This window comes from Tympanuchus pallidicinctus, unplaced genomic scaffold (genome assembly GCF_026119805.1).
Source record: "Tympanuchus pallidicinctus isolate F22 unplaced genomic scaffold, pur_lepc_1.0 scaffold10, whole genome shotgun sequence".
NCBI lineage: Eukaryota > Metazoa > Chordata > Aves > Galliformes > Phasianidae > Tympanuchus > Tympanuchus pallidicinctus.
In genome coordinates, this window is record NW_026294619.1 from 15810853 (window position 1) to 15835178 (window position 24326).

The following is a 24326-nucleotide window of genomic DNA, read 5'->3' on the forward strand; positions in this document are numbered from 1 at the left end:
CAGTCCTATTCACATCAGTGAAAATACACTGTTTTATGTTATTCAAAAAAACCTGTGATCCTGAAATAGAGATCAAATAGGAGTGTGATATAAAATTGATAACTGAAACCATGTAAAATTCTCAGTAAAAGGTTGTAACTGTGGATTGTTTTAGCTTTCTTAGTAATTTCAGCACTTCTAACTGATTTCTGAAGAAACTAATGATGAATGAAGTTAATGCCTCGTTTTTCACTCATTATACCAAAGAGACCATGAAGAATGTCTTACATCTAGATTCGGCCATGATTAATGTGAAAGTAAAAAAATAAAGGAGGTAGCAGGATCCATCACAAGAAAGCCTACAGAGGCGATGTCTCAGACTCAAAGACCTGATTACCTGAACAAGTATTTGTAAATTCAGGTAAGGTAACTTATCATTTACTTTTTAATTTATTTTAGTGCACAATTTTGCATGTGTTCTCATAGTTTATTTGCATTATCTGGAAATGTTGTGGTACATTTTCAAACCCAACTGATGTGACAGTCATGAAGGTTTAGCTGTGTGCATTTGTTTAACAGTGCACGGATCCTTTACTTCCTTATTATTCCAGAAAAACCAGAAACCCACCAAGTATAAGGGAATCAGAATTTATTGCATTCTTTGCTCCTACTGTTGTCCTTTTCATAGCAGGTTAACTGTCTGGTATACGTAAAGAAAATTGTATAAAATATGAAGATACTCATAGATGATCGTTGGAATTCTGATGTACAGGTGTGTACTGGTCATGTAATGGTGATACAAAACTTTAATTCACACATTTCTCCAGTCCTGAGTGATACTAAGAACACCTGACTTGTCAGACTGAAAATCTGGCATTGCAGTAACATATATATTTATTCCAAAAACAAAATACTGGGTAGCTTTGCTGCTAGAAGTAAGCTAAATCAAAGAATGATGGATAACATCAGAAATTTGTGCATACAGTCACACCTATCATATGCTATCTTCCTTTGTCCCACAGATTCGAATACAGATATAATATGGGTATGTTCTTTAATATGAGCTTTAATATGAGCACTGGAAAGCCTGTCACAAGGAAAGCCTGTCACATGAAGAATTCAGAACACTACATATGGTTAGATTCATACACGTTTCATTCACAGCTGAGGATGTTTCTCAATGAAACAAAGCAAATTTCTCCTAGATAATGAAATTAAATTTGGATAGGATCTGCATCTTGTTTTAAACCTGACAAAATCTAATCAGTGGAAATTTTGGATTGTTTGAAGTGTTTAAATGCCTTGTAGAAATAAATGACTGTGTTCAATACAAGTGGAAGACTTCTTTGTTGCTGTTGTTTTTTTTATTCATTCCTATCTCTGTTAATTCCTTAATTTGTTCCCTCTTTTTTTTTTTTCCTCAAAAAAAAAAAAGTTTAAAATATCTGCTGAGTCTAGAGTAATTTCACTTGTGTTCAGTGTCTTCCTTACTTTTCAGTTTTCACTCTTTGTGGCCTGAACCTTCTTTTAGTATTGAAACCTGTGTATCCAATTATAGTAATTTACAAAGTCACTGACTGCTGTGAAAAGATTTTCAAGAGATTAAAACCCTTCAGGTATTTAATTTTTCATTATTTTGATATATTCTTATATATATTTATATGTACATATATAAAGCAAGTGGAAAGCTTTTTCTTTACTGCAACTGCCAGGGATACTTCGGAATAAATTTTTTGACAGCTTGTAGTAGAAATGCTAAGTCCCGGCTTGAACTACTCATTGAGCACCTGGTGGGAAGGCAGTGCCAACCCAAGCAATGCACCTGAGTAACCAGAAGGTGTGGAAGCAGGATCTGCTCCTTCCCAGATCTCATTTGAGGATTGGCAGTGGAAGTGAGAGCATCTAATGTGGAGATTTTCTCCTACCTGAGGTGCTTGTTGACCTTCTGAAGGTAAGTGGTTTCTCTTATTTTTGCGCCCACTGCTATCAAATCTATGCAGATGCTCACTTGCTGTGCAGCTGAAGACCTTGCTGCTCTGCTGTCTTGTTATGCTTTCTATCCTGTTACATACTCCAGGTTAAAAACAGGTTATTTGCTATTAATCTTCTGTGCTTCTCACTCTTGTGGAGGTATTCGTAAGAACCTTACTGATAATCTCAGTACTGTTTATGCCTAGCCTGTCCTTTCGTGGGTGGTAATTATAGAAGGGTTGGGAGAGAAATAATAGCGATAGAAGAACAAGCATCAACTTGAATAGCAATGCTGGCAAAGTAGCAAGGCAATTTAGAGTATAAGAAGAGAGAACCGAATCTATGTAATAAGGACAGAACTGTGCAAAACAATGTAAGGGAATATGAATACAGAAGAAAAAAGCTAGTAGTGTCATAGGGAGTCATTTTATGGTTTTGGGTTTTGAACTTTTTCTTTAAGTACCTCCACTACAGCCTTTATTTCAAGTGTAAATCTGTTGTATAATGAATACATGTGTTTGCGTTGTGCCCAAAGTGTGCTGCAGCCTGTAAAGATAGCCCAGTAAGTATGTTTTCTGTTTGCAGGCATGTAGAAAAAAGTGTTTGCCATGTGAGATGCAAAAACTACTATCTTATGTTTGTCAGGCAGCAGACACTTCTGTATTTGTCTGCCAAATCTCTTTACGATTGTTGTTCCAGCAGCATGCACATCCAGGCACAACTTACCTTTAGATCTGTGCAGAACAACTTGGTAGATAACTTTATTTCCTGGTTTGTGATCTATTTAAACTTAAAATGAAGCTTTTTTTTTTTTTCCTCACATATACCTATGCAATGCAGAAATAGTGGCAAATTTCAGTGTTATGCAAATGCAATGCATTTTACTTTCACATTCTGGATTAAAAGTGCTATGCTTTAAGCACACATTTTGCATAATAATGTAAAGTTTCATATATTATCTTAAAATGCAAAACACATAAATTTACACAGCTACAAAAGCATAAGCAGAACTCTGAAAACAGGAAAACATAGCCTGGGCAGAGTACAACATCACTACATTAATCAAGGCCACTGGTAGCTTTGTTTTGGGGAGAAAGAAGCTATCTTCAACTGTTTAACTTTTAAAGTATGTGGAAATATTAAGCAATAGTGCTCTGTAGAAGACAGCATTTAATACATGAAATTATTCACATTTTTATCATTTTAAGCTAAAAGAAATGATGTTTTCAAATTTATAATTCTGCATCTGAGATAAAACTCCTAAAAGGATAATTTAGCTGTTTTTCGATCAGTCAAAAATAGCAGTTACACTTCAGTAATCAGATCCTAATTCTCAATTTCTTCCTCTTGAAAGACAAAAGCTTGAAAAAAGTTTTCTTTATTAAGTAAGCAAATTTCCATCAGCATGAAGAAAGCTCCAGAAGATGAGTACCTTATTAGCTATGTACTGAGATGTGCTTGTAGCTCCACTGTGTACAGAACTGGGCAGTGTCAGGCCTGGGGGAGATTTCCAGTTGCTGCAGGGTAAAATAAATATTTTGTTCTATATCCTAAAGAATGCAAGTTACTTTTTAGCACTCCGAACAGCAATAGGATTTGTTCAAGAAAGTGGTGAGAATCTGTGGGAGTGAAGAGCAAAGCAGTGGGCTTCTCTTCCTTTTCCATAGACCCCAAGCTGAAGGAAAAGATCATGGATGCTTCTCCAGAGGATGCTAGGACTGGGCTTTGGGAAATGAAGCATTTGCTGAAGTTTCAATCGTTTTCTCAGTTACATGTTTGTGATAAAGAATGATCATTACCTATCTCTCTTGTTCTAATCTTCCACTCCCCAAGAAGATCAGAACTGTGTCCTGGACTGAATTCTGGAGCTGCCTTGGAAAAAAAAATGTACAAAGAAAGGAAGAGAGAGATAGCCTGAACAGTTTCCATATTATCAATTAAAGATTACAACTCAAATTGGGATTATTAAATGCTTGTACGAAATTAACAAAATTAATAGAGAAATTGTTTTCTTCATTTCTAAATTATTGCATTCAGCAGAATATAGACAAACTACCAGTTATAGAAATAGTTGCTCCCACTATGGGCAGCCTAGGAGAAAAGATGACTGCAGATTGATTTTGAACAATGTTGAAATCTTTGTGAGCTAATCAATGTAAAATAAAATGTAGATTGGATAAAAAAAGGATTAATTTTAATCCAAAACTTTAAAAAAAAAAACTACTCAAAGAGGGAAAAAAAACCTGAGCTCTCTTACCTTGTAGGGCTCCAACACTGATTTATTTTATTTTTTTATGCAGTTTTTCTGCGAAATCACTAAAAGTTTGTTTTACATATTCAGGACTTGTATTTTCCAAGGTACTCACACTTTTCTACTGACAAAAAGGGTTGGCAATAGTGTTTTCTGTAGATCTTTGAAATCCATGAACTTCATTGCTACTGTTTGAATAATTGTAGAAAATTATCCTGTGAGTTTAATGGTATCTTTGGGTGTCAAAGAATTTTTGAAAATGTAATCTTAAATGATTTGTCTGCAGTAACCTAAGAACTTATGACAGTCTGGTGTAATTTACCTGTACTCGCAATCAATCTGTTCCCCACATGTTAGAACATCCTTTAAAACCTACTGAATGAATCACCTATGACTAAATAATTAGATGTTCTAGTCAAAAACCATTATGGTCCATTGATTTGTTACAAACCTTTAGAATATGATGCTTTGGTTTTTGTAAATGTTCCCAGGCAAATCAAGAAGCACTCCTTCTGGCAGAGAAATAAGGCAGCATAATGGCATTTTCATGGTATTATCTTACTCACCAGGTTTTGCAAAATATACTTTCACAAGTGTAACATAGTAATTACTGTTCCTGCTGAAATGAAAACTTTGTTTAGGCATGTTATTTACCCTACCTGGAAGAAGAAGAAAAGGTCAAAATTAATTATGCAGGTATTCTGGTAATAGCAGCATGAAAAGGTGAAACATCTGTATTCTACTCCATCACACAGAGTCCCAGAGTGCCATAAGTAGATGAAAGTTTCTCAAATCAAATGGTAAGAACTTGTGTTAAAAGCTCATGGATTTTCCAGTTCACTGTGCAGATTCTTTTCACTGAAAAGCAATTTAGTTCATATTGGCCTTTAAAAAGCTGTTATTACTACCATGAATGGTTTGACTATATTTAAAGTTAATAGACATCTTTCACAAGTGAACTTTATCTTATAGGAAGGTGTAGTGAAGGGACATAAAATCATGAAGGCTTGTGTTGTTGGTGGTGTGTTTGTTTTTTGTTTGTTTGTTTTTTGTTTGTTTGTTTTTTGTTTGTTTGTTTTTTGTTTGTTTGTTTTTTGTTTGTTTGTTTTTTGTTTGTTTGTTTTTTGTTTGTTTGTTTTTTGTTTTTTTAATGCCATGTTGGAGCTGGCTGGAAACAATTGTGTTCAGCACAGGGCAGCATTGGCTTTGCCTCAAGTGGCAGCCCATTGGTCTCCCTGACACTGCTATGGCACCTGCACTGTTAATATTTATGTAAATATTTCTCTTGTTGATTTTTGTAGACCTCAACAAATTTTTGTACAACACAATAAAGTGTGTAGCCATAAAACTCCAAATTATTTCTTATAACATGCTCAAGACTTTGCACAAACCCCAGTGTGTGCTGCTTTTCACTGTCTGGTATCTGCTTATCCTTAAATGTGTTTCCCAAAGCCTGAATTGAAGATTCCTTCAAAGACTCAGGAAGAGTTTAGAGATTGGAGAGGGAAAAAAAAAATAATTCTCAGATGTTCTTTTCACATGTAGCATTTTTCAAGTCCCTGAGCCCTGTGCATAGAGACTGCGTGTGTGGAATCTAATAATCAGCAAAGTATGGGACACTTGGAGCTGAAATATGTGAGAGATTTGCTTTTGTTGCCACCGACTATGGAGAGTAAAGGTATAATATATCATAAAATACAGCAAACATTTTTCCTATACTTCAGACAGCAATATGTTTGAGAGGTATTGATTTGAGCAGAATGATAAAAGAACTGGAACTCTTCTCTGGCAGTATATGGTGGAGGAGTGTGTTTACTCCAGAAACATTTTAGGCCTCTTGAGTGCTTTGTTCTCCATCCCTTCATGTTTGCCCACTGTGGTGAGCAGGCAGCCTGCCCACAGGGGTGTTCTTGGAGCTGGGGTGATGGCTATAGTGGAGCCCTCCTCTGCTTCTGGGCGGCCTCATGCCTGTGTGATAAATAAGGCCCTGCAGACTTTTTTCTGAGCATGACATGTATGAAATACCCTGTCTAAAATAATTTGTGCAAAGTTATTTAATACTCGCAATGCATTTGGAAAGTGGGGATAGAGGAAGAGGAATTAAAGCCCCAACAATATATCATTTATCCTTTCAGTTTTCCATTGTGTGGAGAAAATCATTGTACTGGACGCCACACGTAATGCAAGAATAGAGCCAGGTTTTGAAATGCTCTTCTGTCATGCAAGGGCCTCTAAAGATCTATTTTTCCACTGAGGCTTTGCTGTTAAAGCTGTAGAATTCATTTCACAATTCTATGTATTCACTACAGTGCATTAATTCCTAGTCCTTACTGCACATTAAACAATGTGTCCTTAATTTAGTTGTAGGAGTACACTGGTGAAATAATTAAACATCTGGAACAGTCTCTTTGTATCTTTTTCACCAACATACTTTTTCTACATTAGATTTTACAGTGTAGTGACTATAGCTGCAGGAACACTTTTTGGGAAGTCTCATGAATTGAATCCCTTCGTTCTATCCACAGGGGATGACTAGCAATGAAGCAATCCCTGTACATTAAAATATACTGAACTTCACTTTCAAGTGCAATGGCCAAATGTTTATTTCTTTCCACAATTAGCAGCTAACCTTTCTCATTCCCCTCAAAGGCACCATCCTCTTATTTGACTCTGACTTAATTTTTATTATTTCAACACACTAGTAGTATAGGTCATCTTTCTAATTGGACCAGCTTTCTTTTCCACTGAGTCTTTAAAGTATTTTTGGTTGCTTTTGACCTATTTGTGAGATGGTTGTTTTGTTTTTTGTTTTTTGTTTTTTTTTTTTGTTGTTGTTGTTTTGTTTTGTTTTGTTTTGTTTTGTTTTTTTTGTTATATTGTAAGGAGATATCCATGGCCTGTATGAAAATCAGCTGAAGTCCTTGTGTCCCTTGTTAAAAGGTAACAAAGAACACTCCTGTGCAATTCTCATAAACTTGCACGTAGATTTACAGAGAAAATAAACTTTTCCTAAAAAGTAAAACTTAAAGAATCTTACAGAAGCTGGAATTGTACAGGAAAGTTTTGTCTTCTTGGTTTGTGTGTTTGTTTGTTTGTTTGTTTTATGTTGTCATTTTGTGAAGTAAAACTGTAGCAAAAAAGGTAGTGTGCTCCAACTTTGGAAAAATATGTTATTTGGTTGACAGCAGACCTGCCATTTATAATTAACATCAGAACAGCGGTAAACAAAAATGATTACTTTTCCACCTGATAAAACTTATCTTCTGTCTTGTCCTCTTTAGAACTCTTTCAGTGCTCTCTATCCATATGGATATCCTTCTGAAATACCTCTCAGTGATGCGTTTTGATCTCTTTAGCCAGTTGATCCTACTTTTTGCACAGCATAATTTTATTTAATTGAACAGTGTTCTCTTAATAAATAATTAAACTGGAATTTCACTTAAAATACTTAGATCTTACCTTCTTCTGTCTGTAGCACTGGAAGATAATCTGTTGGAACAGCTGCGTGAACCATAAAACATATCTTGTATTAAGAGGCTAAACTGTTTTAACCATAATAAAAGTTATCTTAGTACTGTAGATATCCAGAAGATTTCTTCTCGCTCTCATTGTTATTTCCTTTAAATCTCACAAAGAAATGAGAAATCTCTACTCATATTCTCTTGAATATAATTTACATGCTGTCTACACTCTTGACTGCTCTCATAAATTGTCACATGCAAGAGAATTAAAAGAGAAATAATAATATGAACTAAAAAAGTAAGGAGAGAAAGCAATGGGTAATTTTCAAGAACTTGCATAGAGGATATAGTAGAATAGAATATGTGTGAGTTAAGGGCTGTTTATGTATTCTTAAAAGAATACCTGTAGGTACAATAGGTATGATTACTATGTCTGAAATAAAGTCAGACATCTGGGAAGAAACTTCTGTCAAGGACTGTCTATCTTATTATTATTTAATATATGAGTGGAGGAAAAATGGCTTAGCATAGAACCTGAGTATAGATTTGTGTGTATGTGTGTGTATATGCTCCTTTGGTACATTAAGTCAGGTCATATTAGTAACAACAGCAAACTAGTTCTAATTTAAATTTTCACTATGTTCCTACTAGTATCTTTTCAACTTCATTTCCTGACAAGCACAAGGGGAAATAATGTGTCACTTTTCATTTTCCAAAATTGTCACAATAATGTAAGTAATATATTCAAATATGTTGTTTCAAATGACAGCTTTTAAAACAGAACATTTTAAACCAGGGTGTGGTGCAGGAAGAGCTGACTAGTCAGATACGGAGCAAGAAAAATGAGAGACTAAAGGTTGTTTTATAAAAATATATAAGCACCCAATATGTATACATATTTTCTTGTCATATTTCTACTGAGTACTCTTGAAAAGCAGTAAATGTTCAGAAATAGTTTACTTTTTGAAAAAAAAATCCAGGATTTTTTTTGTATATTCTTACAATTACTAGAAATTGCAAGTTCTGAATTACTGAAGATTGAAAAACTCTTATGTGTATGTGTTATGAACTCCCTGGAGACAGCATGGCAAATATTAAACCTGTTGTATATGCTTGATCTGAACCATAAAAGCAAGTGTGTAATCAAATAAAAAAGGCCTATGAAGTGCACTCACTTCAAAGCTTATATTAAAATGTCTATGTTGTGTTCCATGTTTATGAGAATTCAGTGATTTATACAGTGAACCTGCTAACTTTACCGTGGGTTCAATCTGTCCTTTTCTAATAGCCAAGACAAACTTTTTGAAAATCCCATTGTTTGGGTGGAGGGTGGTGGATCTCAATTACCATGGGCTTGCTAGGCCTGCATTACAGGTAGACAGCTGATTTTGGCTGCAAACAGCGTGGCATTTCAGCTGATGTGAAATAAGCAGCCAACACCATCTTCCTATCCAATGATAGTGTTGGTGATACCCAGCCAGTGGATATAATGGATAGAAAAAGGTTTTGAGACAACAGCTACGCATGCATGTTGCCACAATATAAGGCAATGTCCGAATTTAATCAGCATCACCTAGGCTGTAGTAACTATTTGAGTGACCTTTCTCTTCCAGCTTCATAAATACAGTTTTTGCTGTTGCATGTATACAAGTGCACATGTGGACGATACCTTTGAAATTAAGATTATATAAATCCATAACATTTCTTGCTTTGATGTGAGTTTTACTACTTTTCTGTAGATACACATGTACTTGTTCCTTATGATTCCAGATAGTGGAAAGCAAATTCAATTGATAATTTTCAGTAACGTCACAAGGAATCACAGGAGAATTTGGGGGAGAACTCTCCTGTTTTGTTCAATAAATAACAGGAATGTAAATAATAAATTTAATGGTCGGAATTCTCTGGTTAATAAAATAGAAAGGCAAATATTCACTTCTGTTATCCACAAAGAATAGGGGAGAAGTACAGTTATGGGCAAAGGCTTATAGAAGTTAGGTTTAGGACCAGAGGGAATGGTTTCAAGCTACGGCAGGGGAGATTCAGGCTGGACATTAGGAAGTATTACTTTTCAGAAAGGGTGGTCAGGCACTGGAATGGACTGCCCAGGGAGGTGGTGGAGTCACTGACCCTGGGGGTATTCAAGAAAAGGCTGGATGTTGTGTTGAGGGACATGGTTTAGTGGGAGCTATTGGGAATAGGTGAACGGTTGGACTGGATGATCTTTTAGGTCTTTTCCAACCTTGGTGATTCTATGATTCCATGATTCTATGACAAGTTTGGATGCAATGGCAGATTTCTGAATGACATGGGAATGTTTCTCAGCAATATGTTTCTTGAGTGCAGTCAGATAGGAAAAGGGATGTTTATTTAACAAGTAAGCTTTTAAAAATTATATAAATCTTAAGTGAAACTATAGTAAGGTAATCTTGAATGCAGATTGTACTATGCTATCAGCATCTATTAGTGGCTTTGGCAATAATTTCCTCTTTCAAAAAAATAATGAAATAATATACAAATGTATTCAATATAGCATGTTTTATAAGTGCAACTTGCACATTTTCAGTACCGTTTCCAAATTTACATATTTTTATGGTATTTTGATAGCTTTTGTTAACAGCTACATGAAGATCTTACGGAACCGATACTAAAAGAATATTATTGCTGTTCTTTTAACTTCCAGTATAAGCTTAGAAATGCAGAACTATATTTTTGATTTTTGTAGTTCATTGCATAATTATGTTAATCCCTGTGTAACAGGTGTCAAACACTTCTACCTGAATAGCCTGTAATAGGAATTTCGCTGCGCCATTAGCACAGTTGTAGATGATTGAATAAATCATGAAGCAGACAAAATGATCTCATAAGAAAGATAGTTTAAAGCAGGGGAAAAAAAAAAAAAAGCAACAGTACATTCTTCTGAAAGTGGAGAAATAGTTGGTAAATTCATAATAAAGTAGCATTTTCTTTGTCTTTTTTTCCACAGCTGTTTGTCCCCAGTTGCTATTTCACTTTAATTCTTAATTCTTGACTAATGGAGAAAATGTGATTTAAAAAAAAGAAAAAAAAAAAAGGGATTAAATGAAACCAGATGTTTTTTGAGGTTATCATTTTGAGTTTAGGTTGTTCTGGAACGGCTTTACAATCTTTGGTTTTTTATTTTTATTTCTTAAATCAAATGAATGATGTTTGCTTGTATTACTTGTATTATGTACTCTTTCATTCTCATATTCAACACTCTTAAAGTTCTAGTAGATTTAAACAAAAGAGAGGTTTTTAAGAATTGATACTAATCCCATATATATTTTTAAAAAAGAAGTCAATGTGAAAAATGCATACTGATGCTAATAATTATTTTTCTCTTGCAATTTCACAAAAATATTAAACTGTTTTATGCATTACACAAATGGTCAATGACACACGTGCATTAATTCAGGAACATCTGCCTGCTTACAGATAAGAGTCTGGGGAGGAAAGCAACTGTGCTGAAACTCCTTCCCGGAGAGAAAAAAGTGTTTTCCCATAGTGAAAAAGAAACACAAAAGTAGTGGTTCAGTAGTGGATTGACATTATTTCTCAGTTGTCATTATGTGAAAAAATTACTGAGTATTTTAAATCCTTCCTGTCAGTCCCCAGTTTTGAATTATTTTTGAATTGTTGATCTTTCAAACTGCTGATATTCTAAACTGAAGTTCTAGTCATTTGTCTGATGGGGAAATTAAAATGACCTCTTGTTGTGTTCAGCATTTTTCTTCTGTTCTGCTTTGTGTATATTTTTTTTTTTTATGATTGCATAAAAGCAATGTACTTATTGAGTTATTTAAAAAAAAAAAAAAAAAAAAAAAGGAGGGAGAGTTGAAATATATGTAGTCACAGATGAATGTTGTAATTTCTGAGTTTGAAAGAAACAGCTGTGATTGTTTGCCTCAGATTTTTATATATATATATGTATATATATTATATATATATATTTTATATATATATATATATATATTTATATATATATATATATATAAAATACAGACTATTTTTTGCCTAACTTACTGAATTGGTAAAAACTGGGGCTGATAATACTGGTTAAAAAAAATATTAGTGTACATGGGGTGTAATTGTTGTGCACTGTTAAATCAGTTTCATCTCAGATGATCTAGTCAGCACAAATGGTCACTGGTAATGAATGTATGTTGAATATATAATTCTCTTCCTTGCAGTACTTGTTATCAGGAGTAGCCAATATAAAAATTTTATTTTTGCACACTATGTATTTCATTACATTAATTCAAATAGAAAAAGAAAGATAACAGTGTGGGAAAGTGTGAATGATTGTCTACAAACAAGCAGAGAGACAAAATGGAATTAGTTGAGAAGCCTTTTAATGATTGTCCTTTTTAGTAGCTGGGTGGGGTGGTGACTGAGACTGTATTTTCAATTACTCTTCAGGTCGTTAATGTTGATTACATTCTTCTTCTAACCATAAGTCTTTATTTAATGGAAATGTATGCCACCCACTAAGCAGGCATGTAGTTAGGGAACAATACAGCAGGATTTGATTGCCCTATTAACAATAATCATCATGAGACTCTGGGAGTAATAATTTAATGACTTCTTGCACTCTCTTGCTACTTTTTGGCGGTGTTCATTTAGCATGTACTGCAAAGATATCTCTAATGAAATTAAAACTTGCCAGTAAGCATTATTAGCTAGCAATAAGCAGTTACTGAAATAGCAAACATAAGAGGGCTGTGATGACTGACACTATAATATCTGTGGACAAGGTAACTTGATTTCAATGGAGCTTGGTGCCTTCTCGGGAAGGTAATGAGTAGTCTCAATCTGTTACTAGAGTTCATACTGTAGAGGACTTAGGGGGAATGCTTAGGGGGTGTGTGTTGTTTTGTTTGGCTTTCTCCCCCTCACACTTCAGTTATTGGCATCCTTGTGGAATAAAAAGCACAGGGCTGGAGCTGACCCAGTCAGAGAAAAATCATAGGAGAGCTAAAATGGTTCCCTTTTGTAGATCTTGGTCTTGTTCTGGAGTAACTCAACTATAAAATTCATCAGATCAGTGCTGCACCAGTCATACTTTCTGTTCCCTACTCCCTCAGGAATTTGCTGTTTTGCACAGTGTGTTGATCAGCAGACATTGCTTTGCAGAGGTACAGGGAATATGTTTTACTCAGTTTTATGTGCAGAACTACAGCTAGGGAAGATAGCTGTGATTGTTTTCTCCTCTCTCAAATAATTCTTTTAGCTTTAATGCATATCATAATGTTAAGGCTAGTCTTACTGGAAGAATTCTCTGCTTAGTACAAGCTTGTAAGAATAGCAAGTGAAGAAGCAGTGTCCTGTGAGCATCTGAAGAAGGGGGCACGTAGAAGCAAATAACATATTGCTTGATTATTGACAAGAGATCAGCTGTGTGTGTTGACAGCACATGGCTATTGTTCATAAGTCTTTCCTTTAGCATAAAGCACACTACAGTTAGTGAATGTCCAAAAGAATTTACCCTTTATGATACTGCTTGTGATCTTAACTGTTTCATTATTTTGATTGCCAAATGAGATTCCATGAGCAAATGAGTCTTCCCGCCCATTTCAGAGGGAAGTTAAACTTCACTGAGATATGCTGACACTACTCTGTGTAATATTGCACTCTCATGAACTTTCACAAGTCCAGTAACCACACTTTGACTAGGAGACAATAGCTAACGGATGAAAGACAGCAAAAAGTTTTAGCCTCCTAGTCCCTCAGTGACCCAACCACTGACCAGTAATCCTAATGTATTTCAGTGTGAGAGGAAATAAAAGTCACTTTTAGCACTAGCTGAAGGTAAATATTCCCACATACAGCTGGGAGTGATCTAACAAGCTCTTCTTTACCCCACTAGTTTCTAACTAACTAGGAGACTGAGGTTCATACTTGATTTGTTGTCAGTCCATCAGTGCGCTGTATTGCAGAACGGAGGCATTTCATGCTTTCCAGATGGACTTATTCATTCCTAAGGAAAACACTGTGATGTTTAACCTTGTGATGTTTAGCAAATTAGATTTTCAGTTCACAAATGTGTCAGGTCTCACTTAGGAAGGGAGGGAGGTTTGAGGAGATTCACAAATCAAATCTCCACTCAGATTAGGTAATGGTAAAGCAGTATTTAAGATCCAAATAAAAACATCAGTTTTAATGAGAATATCTGTACTACAATTATCTTTAAAAGTATTGATATTTTACAGTTATGTCTGTCGAAGCTGTGCAGCTAAACTGTGACTTTATAAAAAATCAAAATAGGACTTGCCTAACTTAACAGCCTTATGAAAGAGAAGAGAGATGAGAGGATACAGACAGAAACTGAGATCTGGTTCTTTGGCAATGCTGAATAAAGTTTGAGCTTAAATACATTATGAATCTTTTTAGGTGCAGGGTCCTACATCTGTTTTGGGGCAATCTCTAGCACAGATAGAAGCTGGATGGGGAATGATTTGAGAGAGCAGCCCTGAGGAGAAAGGTTTGGGAATGGCAGTTGATGGAAGATTCAATGTGAGCCAGCAATGTGTGCTTGAAGCCTAGAAGGCTCTCTTGATCTAGAGGAAGAGGAGCCTGCCTAGAGTAGGGGGGTTGGACTTATATGATCTTAAAGGTTATTTCCAAACCAAACCATTCTATGATTTTCTTATGTTTCCTTGTAGGAAACTTGAGGGCAAAGCCTAGTTTGAAGCAGGTGCAGTGGAGAGCAGAAAGAAGTATCAGACTGCACAGAGTCTGTGCTGCACAGACTGCCCACAGTAAAATGTTTCTTTTTGATTAATTCTGTCACAAATTTTGAAGTTAATAAATGTCAGTGCCAAAAGCTAGCAGTTGCACATGTTTATAGCTTTACAAGAAGAACAATTCAATCTGTTGCACCTTGTGACTGTGGAGTAGGTGTGAGTACAAGTTCATGTGAAATCCAAAAAGTATGAGACTTCTGCAAAAGAAAAGGAAAACATTCTAGTTAGTCTGTTTGAGAAGGCAATAGAAAACAGATCAGCAATGGAAGGCAATAACATAACATGAGTTGTTATGAATATAAATCCCAAAAAGTATTTCTATATCTCCCATAAATTCACACTGTAATCTGACTGGCATACAACAGTGAAGTCAGCTTTAATGGAAGTAGTATTTCACCCTTGATACTCAAACTCAGACCGATGTTTTCTTTTATTTGCAAAATGCCATTATTTCAGGTCGAATAGAAATGATGATGCTTTCGAATACTTGCCTCATCCAAGAAACCTAGCTTCAACTCTTTTTAAATGATTCTGGTCATATAAGAAGAGTTCCAGTGATGACTAGTGATCACTTCAGAATAAGTGACTACAGAAGCTTATTGGTTATAGTGGGAGATAAGTAATGAAGTAAATAAGTAACTTACTTTGACAAGCAGGTGAAACTTTCTCTTTTTTTTTTTTCTCCCCAGTAACGATTTCTTTCTCTAAGTGCGCAAGATGTGTTCCTTAGCTCAAACTATTGTTGCATGATTTAACTACCTGTGTAAACCTACTTTACTTAGACACAGATCCACATAATATACTTTCAGTACTTGACATACATTTTATCATTATTTGTATCCAGTGAAAGGATGTCAAGAGGTATTTGATCCACTTCAGTGTGGTAGCAGATGGCTATTATAAAAATTGTACGCTGTATTTCAAGAGTCTTTGTCTTACTTGTCCATGTGGATGGTCTTTATTTTGTTCCAATTCAAGTAGTACTATGAATTAATCTAAACTTTCATGGGAAAACAAACAAACAAACAAAAACCCTATAACTGTACTAATGAATTTTCCATCTGCTGTCACATAGAGATATACAGCTTGAAAAGGTAGCATTTCAGTAGTACCCTGTTAACCTTTCCTAGCTCTTCACCCAAGTGGTTCTTCCTATTGCCATATTCAGCAGAAGTACTTTCATCAACCACCAGGAACTGATCTGTATGATTTTTACTAGATTCTCCTGAGTGCCTGAACTACTGGTAACTTATATTGGTTAATTGAGAAAATTTTCAGAGTATCCAGTGTACATATCAAATATCTGAATCTCTTCCATGGAAGAACTCTGACATTAAGAAAATTAAAATGTTTGAGACATACAACATTAAAACTGTTATTTGACATTATATGGTGGAGATATTCTACTAGGTTTAGATTACCTTATAAGTAGCATTTGAAAGGAAAGTAAAATATGCAAGAGGATTTTGTAACTTTCTTTCAGAAAGTTTAAAAAAAAAAAAAAGAAAATGAAGATTGTCTGGTAATCAGTTAATATGAAGGCTTTGATTGTAATACTCAATACTTTCCAGAAGTTCTGAAGTACAAAAATAGAATGAGAGAGCTTGAAAATTTCATGTTTTAGGATGGTTGTAACATTGTTGATAATGCAATTAAAAATTGTGGGAATCTTGCTAATTCTGGTAATTTTATGTTGTATTGATAAAATAAACATCAGAAAGTGTGATTTCTCTTACTTTTTTGTTTTATACAAAAACAACAGAAAGATCAACAAATTTATTTACATAATTAAAAAGGAAAGAGAACTCTGGTAATTCTAGGATACTTTTCTCTTTTGTTTTAAAACCTGATCGTTATTTGCTTTATATTTTGTCACATAATGGCAACTCTTATTGAAGTGTAAGGATGCTATATGTTCTTCAGCTTTCCAACTTCTCTAATCTGTTTTTTAGTTGTACTACATTCTAGTTTAGATAAAACCAAATATATCAAAGGGAAGAGGCAAATACAGTATGAATTTCTTGGTAGTGTCAGTTACCAGAACTTTTTGCAAACCAGAGATGTCAACATAGTTCTGTCTACATTAATATCATACTGGTGGTTGTAGAAGGCGAATAATTCTTATATAATATATATCCAACTAAATATTTTACCAGTATTTTTTTTAGTGCATAAAGATAGGCAGTTTCCTACTGCTACTCACACAGATGTGTGGTAGTAACAATCACCTATAAAAAAATACCTTTGTAGAAGACAGGAACTTTGAAAATTGTTTAAATAAATATCAGTTATTTAAAAAGCAATTGGACTAAAACCGACTTGAATATTTTCAATAAATTAGTCTCTTTCAATATTTTATTTATAAAAGTTTAATTTTCAGGAAAAACATTTTGCTTAATAACACTTTTCTTAGTATGAACAATTTAAAGACATAATAAAAATATTTAGAATTCATTAATCAAAGTATGGCTCAGGTCATCCAGTTGTAATATCTTGTGGAGCCGAAGAGCACTGTTTGTTTTTAATATAAATTTTATTTATTACATACCGTTGGCATCTCCCAACATACATCATGGCCTCATTCCAATGCATCCTGGTAGTCTCCAAGCCAAATTTTCCCCTGAAAGTATAAGAAGAGTTGTTAGTGCATTTCAGCATGCTCCTTAGTTTGAAGAAGCAGGAGAAGAAGAACTAGACATATACCTGCTCTGTATTTGGTCATGTCAAATTACAATTTTCAGTAGTTTACTGTTGAAGTGATTCTGAACTACATTGTTGCACTTACTGGAACTTTTTTTTCCCCCTCATATAGGCACTGTTTCTGTCTACTATTTTAAAGCAATTCATCAGAAAGAAGTTTTGTATTGTCCTCGAACTATCTATATATGAGGATAAGAAATAAAAATAATAATAGTAAAGCCTATAGAAGCTGAGCTTTACAAGGACAAAACCGAATGTGAGATGGAATGGAAATAAATAGGTTTATCAGTAATTTTTCCCTTGTCTTTTATGTCCTGGCAGCAGATGCTCTTCTTATGCTTTTGTCTAGGAGCAAAATAGTTACGAGAGGAACAGTGAAGCCCATGCAGTGCTCTCTGACTCCTCAGGAAATATTCCTTTATCATTCTCTACCTCTCTGAGGTCTTGTGAGGTGTTTCCTCCCAGCAGTGTTAACATAGGCTGCAGGATCCACATTTCCGTGGTTGCATTCATATACAAGGCCTCTTGATACCATTTTGTGTTAAAGGAGCTTTTCCTGGCTGAGAATAGAGTTCTGTCTACAGGAAGTTTTAAGGAAGTTTTTCTTTCTTAAAAGTTTTTCTACTGGAAATTCCAGCAGTCCCAGAGAGGAAACCTAGAACAAGTTGAACTTGTCTTGTAAATACCTCTAGAGAAATACAGCAAGGAATGTATAAATGGATTCACAGACGTAACGCACTTGCAATTTCTGCATTTGAATTGAGCTGGCTGATATGTTTGCCAAGCCACTCTTCATAGGGACTTCCATTCGTGCAGTGCTACTCTGTGAGTAATTCAGTTGCCATTTAGAAATAGAAGATGTCTTTCTAGCTAGGATAGTCAGGCAACGTGGACTATGTTCTTTGCCTTCTTCTACCTTGGAAAAACACCATAGATGGAAAACTCACAAGAATCTAGTGACTTGTTTGTTGTGTGTTCATTCTTGTGTGGAAGAATGTCTCTTAGAGAAGATTTGCTTAAGCTTTTTTTTTTTTTTTTTTTTTACAATGTTCTTTGATAGATTCATAGGTTCACAATGATTTTTCTAGTTCATGGACTTTCCTCTTCTAGAATCTTAAATACATCTGAACTGGAACCAAATCTTAAGTCACTTATTTGTTAAACCTATCAAACTACCCACAAAGTCTTGACTGACTTCTTCACACTCTAAAGTGTGAAAAGTCTCCAATTTGTATGCAAAAGGGCAGTGTCTGGGGGCTCACTCAGCAGCTTTCTAGCTTCTGTGTCTCCATGGGTATGATAACACAGTCTGTTGATCCATAGCCATCTGGCAACTGCCTCTGCATGGCAGGATCTCAGCAATCCACAGCCTCCTGGAAACAAATCTCTTTGTAACTCAAAGGTGCTGTGATACTTCCCTGTAGACAGCATAAATGGCTTAAAAGAATATGTCCCCAAATTAACTTCTTTGCTGCAAGTCATTGCACCAGCCTCCAGCTTCAGAAGTAGCTTTATGAAATAACTGTAATCAAAATCAAATCCAGGGTATAGTGGAAAAGGTGACCTATGAGTAAGTCTTTAATTTTAAATCTTAAATCTTTTTCGGTTTATGGTAATATATTTATTTATTACCAGAAATACAATCAGTAGAGTGAAACAAAGTGAAATCTACTTCTAATATATCTTCAGAGTCCCAGTAGGGTAGGTTTTGAATCACAAAATAAAGAATATGTGTATGTGTGTTTAATGATATGCTCTAGCTTTCCTCCCTGTGGATAAAATTTATGGTAGGAAAGCAAATGCTAGCTTATTTTAAAAAAGTGACCAGCCATCCAATGGATATCACCTATTCAACTGAAGGAGAAATAGTTTTCTTTTTAACTGAACTTCCTCTTTTATTTGTGTTAAGCCTATGCATTAACTTGGTAGATTCTGTGCAGCAGGTTATAAATTATATATGAAATAAAAAAAAAAAAACTTGCACAGTGCACACACAATACAGAGAAAAATCTGTGTAATTACTGCTGTGCTTTCTTATTTGTTATAAAATCAACTCAGATTAAACCAAAAATCCTTACTACCCATTGTCCTCAGAAGTAAATGAGGTGTGAGTTTTTGGTTTTGTTGCCTTTTTTTTTTTTTTTTTTTTTCTTCCCCTCAGTCCAGAGGGCTGCTTTGTTTTTCTAAAACACCATTATCCATTTCACTTTTTCAAAAAGTCTATCAAAAGCTTAAGGTAGGAAGCTTTGTTCAGTGTCATGTATTCAAGTGAATTATGTTCCTATGTTGACCAGTCATGTGCTACCTATCTGTGAACTACGCAGTGGTGTCTGTTTTATGTTGAAAAGTCTTCAGGCTCTCACTGTCTCTTTTTGTGTGTGTGTGTGCGCACGTGTGTGTGTTTGTGTCATCCATTAGAGTAGAGGTAGCAATCTTTCAAGCTACGGCAGGGGAGATTCAGGCTGGACATGAGGAAGTATTACTTTTCAGAAAGGGTGGTCAGGCACTGGAATGGACTGCCCAGGGAGGTGGTGGAATCACCGACCCTGGGGGTGTTCAAGGAAAGGCTGGATGTTGTGTTGAGGGACATGGTTTAGTGGGAGCTATTGGGAATAGGTGAACGGTTGGTCTGGGTGATCTTTTAGGTCTTTTCCAACCTTGGTGATTCTATGATTCTATGATTCTAGAGATTCCATTCACCACAGTGCATCAAAGAATGGTGAGATCCAGTCCTCAAATATAGAATTCCATGGGAAGGTGTTAACTCTAAAGAAGTCTGTGAAACTACTTGCTTGTTTTGCTCAGGAAGTAATAATGGCTGTTCAATCCTGGATCAGGATTTCTTCCTCAACGTTAGAACTGCATTGATGTAATTACTGTCAGCAGAGGGCATTCAGTGGAATGTAAGTAGATTTCCCATGTGTCCTTGCTCTATAGCTGTGGACCTCAGGCTTCATAGAAAATTTCCTTAACTAGAGGGCAGAACTCAGCACAGTGACAGTCTGCCTGCTGTACAATCTTGGTAACTACTAGGCTGCCTCCAGCTCTGGCTATTTGACTGTGGATTTTTTTTTAATTTTTATTTTATGTATTATTTTTAAGTTTCGCTATCGAAAGGCAAGCAAAGACAGCAGCGGTGGTGTTGCAAAATTGTCAGGACAGATGCAGATCTTCCCTTCCATGCAAAGAAACTCCAGTAATAAAACGGTTAACAGCTACGACCTAGGTGATAGGATTTTAGAGGGAGAATAATAAGATATTTCTCTTGAAACTCAAGCATTCTAGTATAACTTCCCACTCGAAAATAGTATCTTCTATTAATATATCATTTACATTTACTGCCTCATCAGTGTGTATCAGCTTTCATTTCATGAACACCTAGGTTCAGAATAGAACTTGGTTGATGATCCTTTATAGCAGAAAATATTGTTAGGTTCTGATGATGCTAGTATTAAAAAAAAAAAAAAAAAAAGCGTAATTAGCTGACTAGCCAGTCTTAATCATTGCAGATAATGAATGATGTGGCTGGATTAAACATGAATCCTCCAAACCTTCTAACTGTATCATAAGAAATGTTTAAGATGGACTGGTAGAATTTGCTCAATATTTCAGTGGTAGGCATTGGAATCTGTCTGTTTTGGAAAAATCTTTTTCTAGTGATGGTTCATTGTAAAGTAGCTAAAGAAGTAAAAATGGACACTGTTAAGCAATATTTTCTTAATCCTTTCATTTCTTTGGCCACATTAAGTTATTTTCAGTATCCATTAAAGTACCTACAGTGAATTTATAAATTTGAAGGAACTGTTGTTCTTCATGAAAAATCTCTACATTTAAAAAAAAAATTTATTTGTTTCTTTGTCATGAATTACTTCAAATGGGAGCTATTACATAATAAGGTTGACAGTAGGAAAAATATTTTAAAAGATTTTGTTTGCTCTAAGTAGCTGTTGAAAGATACCTAATATTTCATAGTAAAAAAGCTGTGTGCCAAATACTATGTGCTGAACATGACCTTTTTAATTTCAATTCTGCATCCCAATTTCAAAAGATAGCAATTGCAGGAAGACTGTAGCTGTAATCTCAAAGATCCAATGGAAATTATTTATTTATAAGACTAGGTACTCTGCCTTGCCATCTGGCATCGAACTTAACACACTGGGTACAGTCAAGCTTGAACTGTGTTCAAAGGAATTTTATGTAGTGAGAGAACTAGAAGACAGGGAAAATCTGCAGTTGGACACAAAGTGCAAGGATTGAACACAGAACTAGAGGAACCTCCTTGTTGAGAGGCTTGCTGAATGGAAGGCAAAGGAGGTAAAAGGTGGTTTACAGCTACTGCAACAAAGAGTTTCATTTAATTTTGTTTTTTACAGCCTTTGTCCTCAGTGTTCCCTCCAGGAATCTGAGCAAGAAATGCCTTCTAACTGTGCCCAGGAGGTTGCAAACCTCAGAACTTGCAGTGGAGGGAGCTCTTTGTTGATTAGTATTTCTTCTCAACCTGTCTCAGAAAGCATGGTTCCAGGAAGATCTGTGGTGCAGTTCTCAAAATCTGTCATGGCTATTCAGTATCAATTACTTTTCCACCGGATCAGTGTTCCTCAAAGCAGTATTATGCTTCTTAGATTTCCTAAAAAATAACCGACCGTGATCAATCCCTTCTCAGCCGTAGTTCGTGACACTTTGTTCTGTCACTTGCATTAAAAGTATTTTTTTCCTTCCCTTTTTTTTTTTATGGACAGACTACACTGTGCTTCCTAGGGAGTCTCTTTATTTAGATCCCAGAGAAATAAACTGGACCAGCCTGAGTATAAAGAAAACATAAAGTAAAATAAATAAATAACATCTGAAAGTTGTATATGCTACTGTAGGTTTCACAGAGACTAGGGTTTGAGGGGTGAGCAACTTTAATTTCATTGGAGTGTAAAAGAACATCAGAAGAACTCACTGAAGTACCTTGTAGAAGAGTAAATATTTTCAAACACCAGAAGTCTGACTACTCTAAAGCCAGAACTATATTAGGTTTGTTATCCTTTACTATGTATTGCTTCTCCAGATCAGAATGGTTTTAGTGACTTTTGTGGTTTTATAGCCGATTCACACTGACTGAAAGCAATATATTTTAGGAAAACAATAACATAAAGAGAACTAAAAATGAATATTGTATTATTTTTAGTGAGAAGCCGATCAGTCATTGATTGTGACAGTTTAGAGTAACCATATGACTCGGCCGTGTATTAAGAATTTTTTGCAGAAGCTGGCGAGCTGAGAACTTTTGCTTAAATAGTACATGTTGCGAATGTTAAATAATACTCAGTGAGTATGAAAATAATAAATAAAAAGAGGAAAAGACCAGACATTATCATGTCATATCTATGAGATCTGGCAAGAATATAATAAGAATCATGTACATAAATGATGTGGACTTTGGTATTTTCAGAACTATTCCAGCTCCAACTTACCGTTGGTGGATACATGCTAGAGATCAACTGGAAATCAGCTATCTTCTCTCTGCCTTAAGTTTTTTTTTATATTGCTCTTTTCTCTCTCAAGGTTTTCTGGATAGGACTAAATATTTAAGAGCTTTGGAAGCAGAAATATGTACATCAAAACTAAGATGAATCTGTATTGCAGTAAAGTTCAGACACTACAGAAACGTAAAGTAAATCACTGTCATCAGAGGAGGAACAGGAATCCATTTACTTTGTTCATTTTTTGTGGGCTGCCACTAGACATGGATGAGAAGATTGCAAAAGCAGTAAAGACAGACTTTGTGGGAAGTGATTTTACTGAGGAACTCTAGAAATCAGGCACGGAATCAGATGTTGAATCTAGACCTGAAAAGATTCATAGTACCTGTATGTGGAAAATTATTTTGTAACACTTTTTTCCTTTAATGTCATTTAGGAGGCTTCAGCACTAAAAGTAAAAATAGTGTTAAGCGTTAAGTTTGATCTTTCTAACTGCACATCACAGAGATCATTTGTTGTGCACACAAAAAGGTAAGGTACATCAGTCTTATAAAGCTCAAGAGTAATGCTATGCTTTCATAGGCATTTATTGGTATTTTATCTATTAGACAGCTCTGTTTATATAGATACACAACACTTCTCTAACAAGGACTATAAGAATGAATTTGAAAATGTGAGTGGACATGTCTGGAATTGGAATTGGTTTCCATATGCACAGGTACAAACTGGGCAATACTGTCAGGGTAGTGAGCTGGGGTATCTGTGTTTGCAATGAGTGCTGGATTCTTATGCCTTACTCTGCTAAGGAGACCTTTGAGCAAGGAAGCATCTGCTCAACAAAGCCTCTGACTGAAGTCTTGTTACTGAGATTGCAGTTCAGGTAAGTCTTTGTTCCAGTCACAGATGTAGCTTCCTTCTTTTTGACTGTCTTGTTGTCAGGAAGATGATAGTACTATAAGTTTGACAGATGACTAGCCTGAAGCTGATTTCCAGTGAGCATTCCTGTGCTTCAGGCACTAGTCTTCCACTATTTTGGCTCTCGTGCTACCTAGAGAAAAGAGTCACTGCTGCATGGTATCATATGAACTCTGCCAGAGCTCTGCTGGGGAGCATCTTTGCTGGCTTGGACCTTGATGTACCAACAATTTAATGGTGTATTCAGTTGCTTGTTGAGCTTGAGGTCCTTGCCCCAGCTATGTTCATCTTTCTGACATAGATATAGCTTTCCTGTCTGGAAATGCTAGAGGGAGGGACCTGGCTGTAAAAACTCTGCCCAAATGAGAACTTCTCAGTGTTTGCACTAGGATATCATGTCTCTATGTGAAGGACATTGTAGAAGTTTATATGAAGTTCGTTGCTGGTATAAGAACAGAAGAATCATCTGCTCAAACCTGCTGTAAAAGTCACTGGAGCTATGCCATGGGTTTATGTTACCTTTTCTCCTTATACTTGTAAAACATGGGAATAAAACAGTGGAATGGTGCCACATCTCATACACATTCCTCACTTCTCTGCAACTCCTTTGTACCTAGGCTGGCAGCTGAATCAGGCTTTAGCTTTTCTGGCTTTATGCTAACAGGCAGCATTGTTTTCCCTGCTGGGTAATCAAATGGTGCCTTGGGCTGGAGAATAATGCAGTATCTGGCTTGTTTCTTACCCCCCAAATCTTCATAGCAAGTGTCTGTGAAATAATGGAAAGTATTTTGGAGCAATTTGATTTGATGATTTGCTC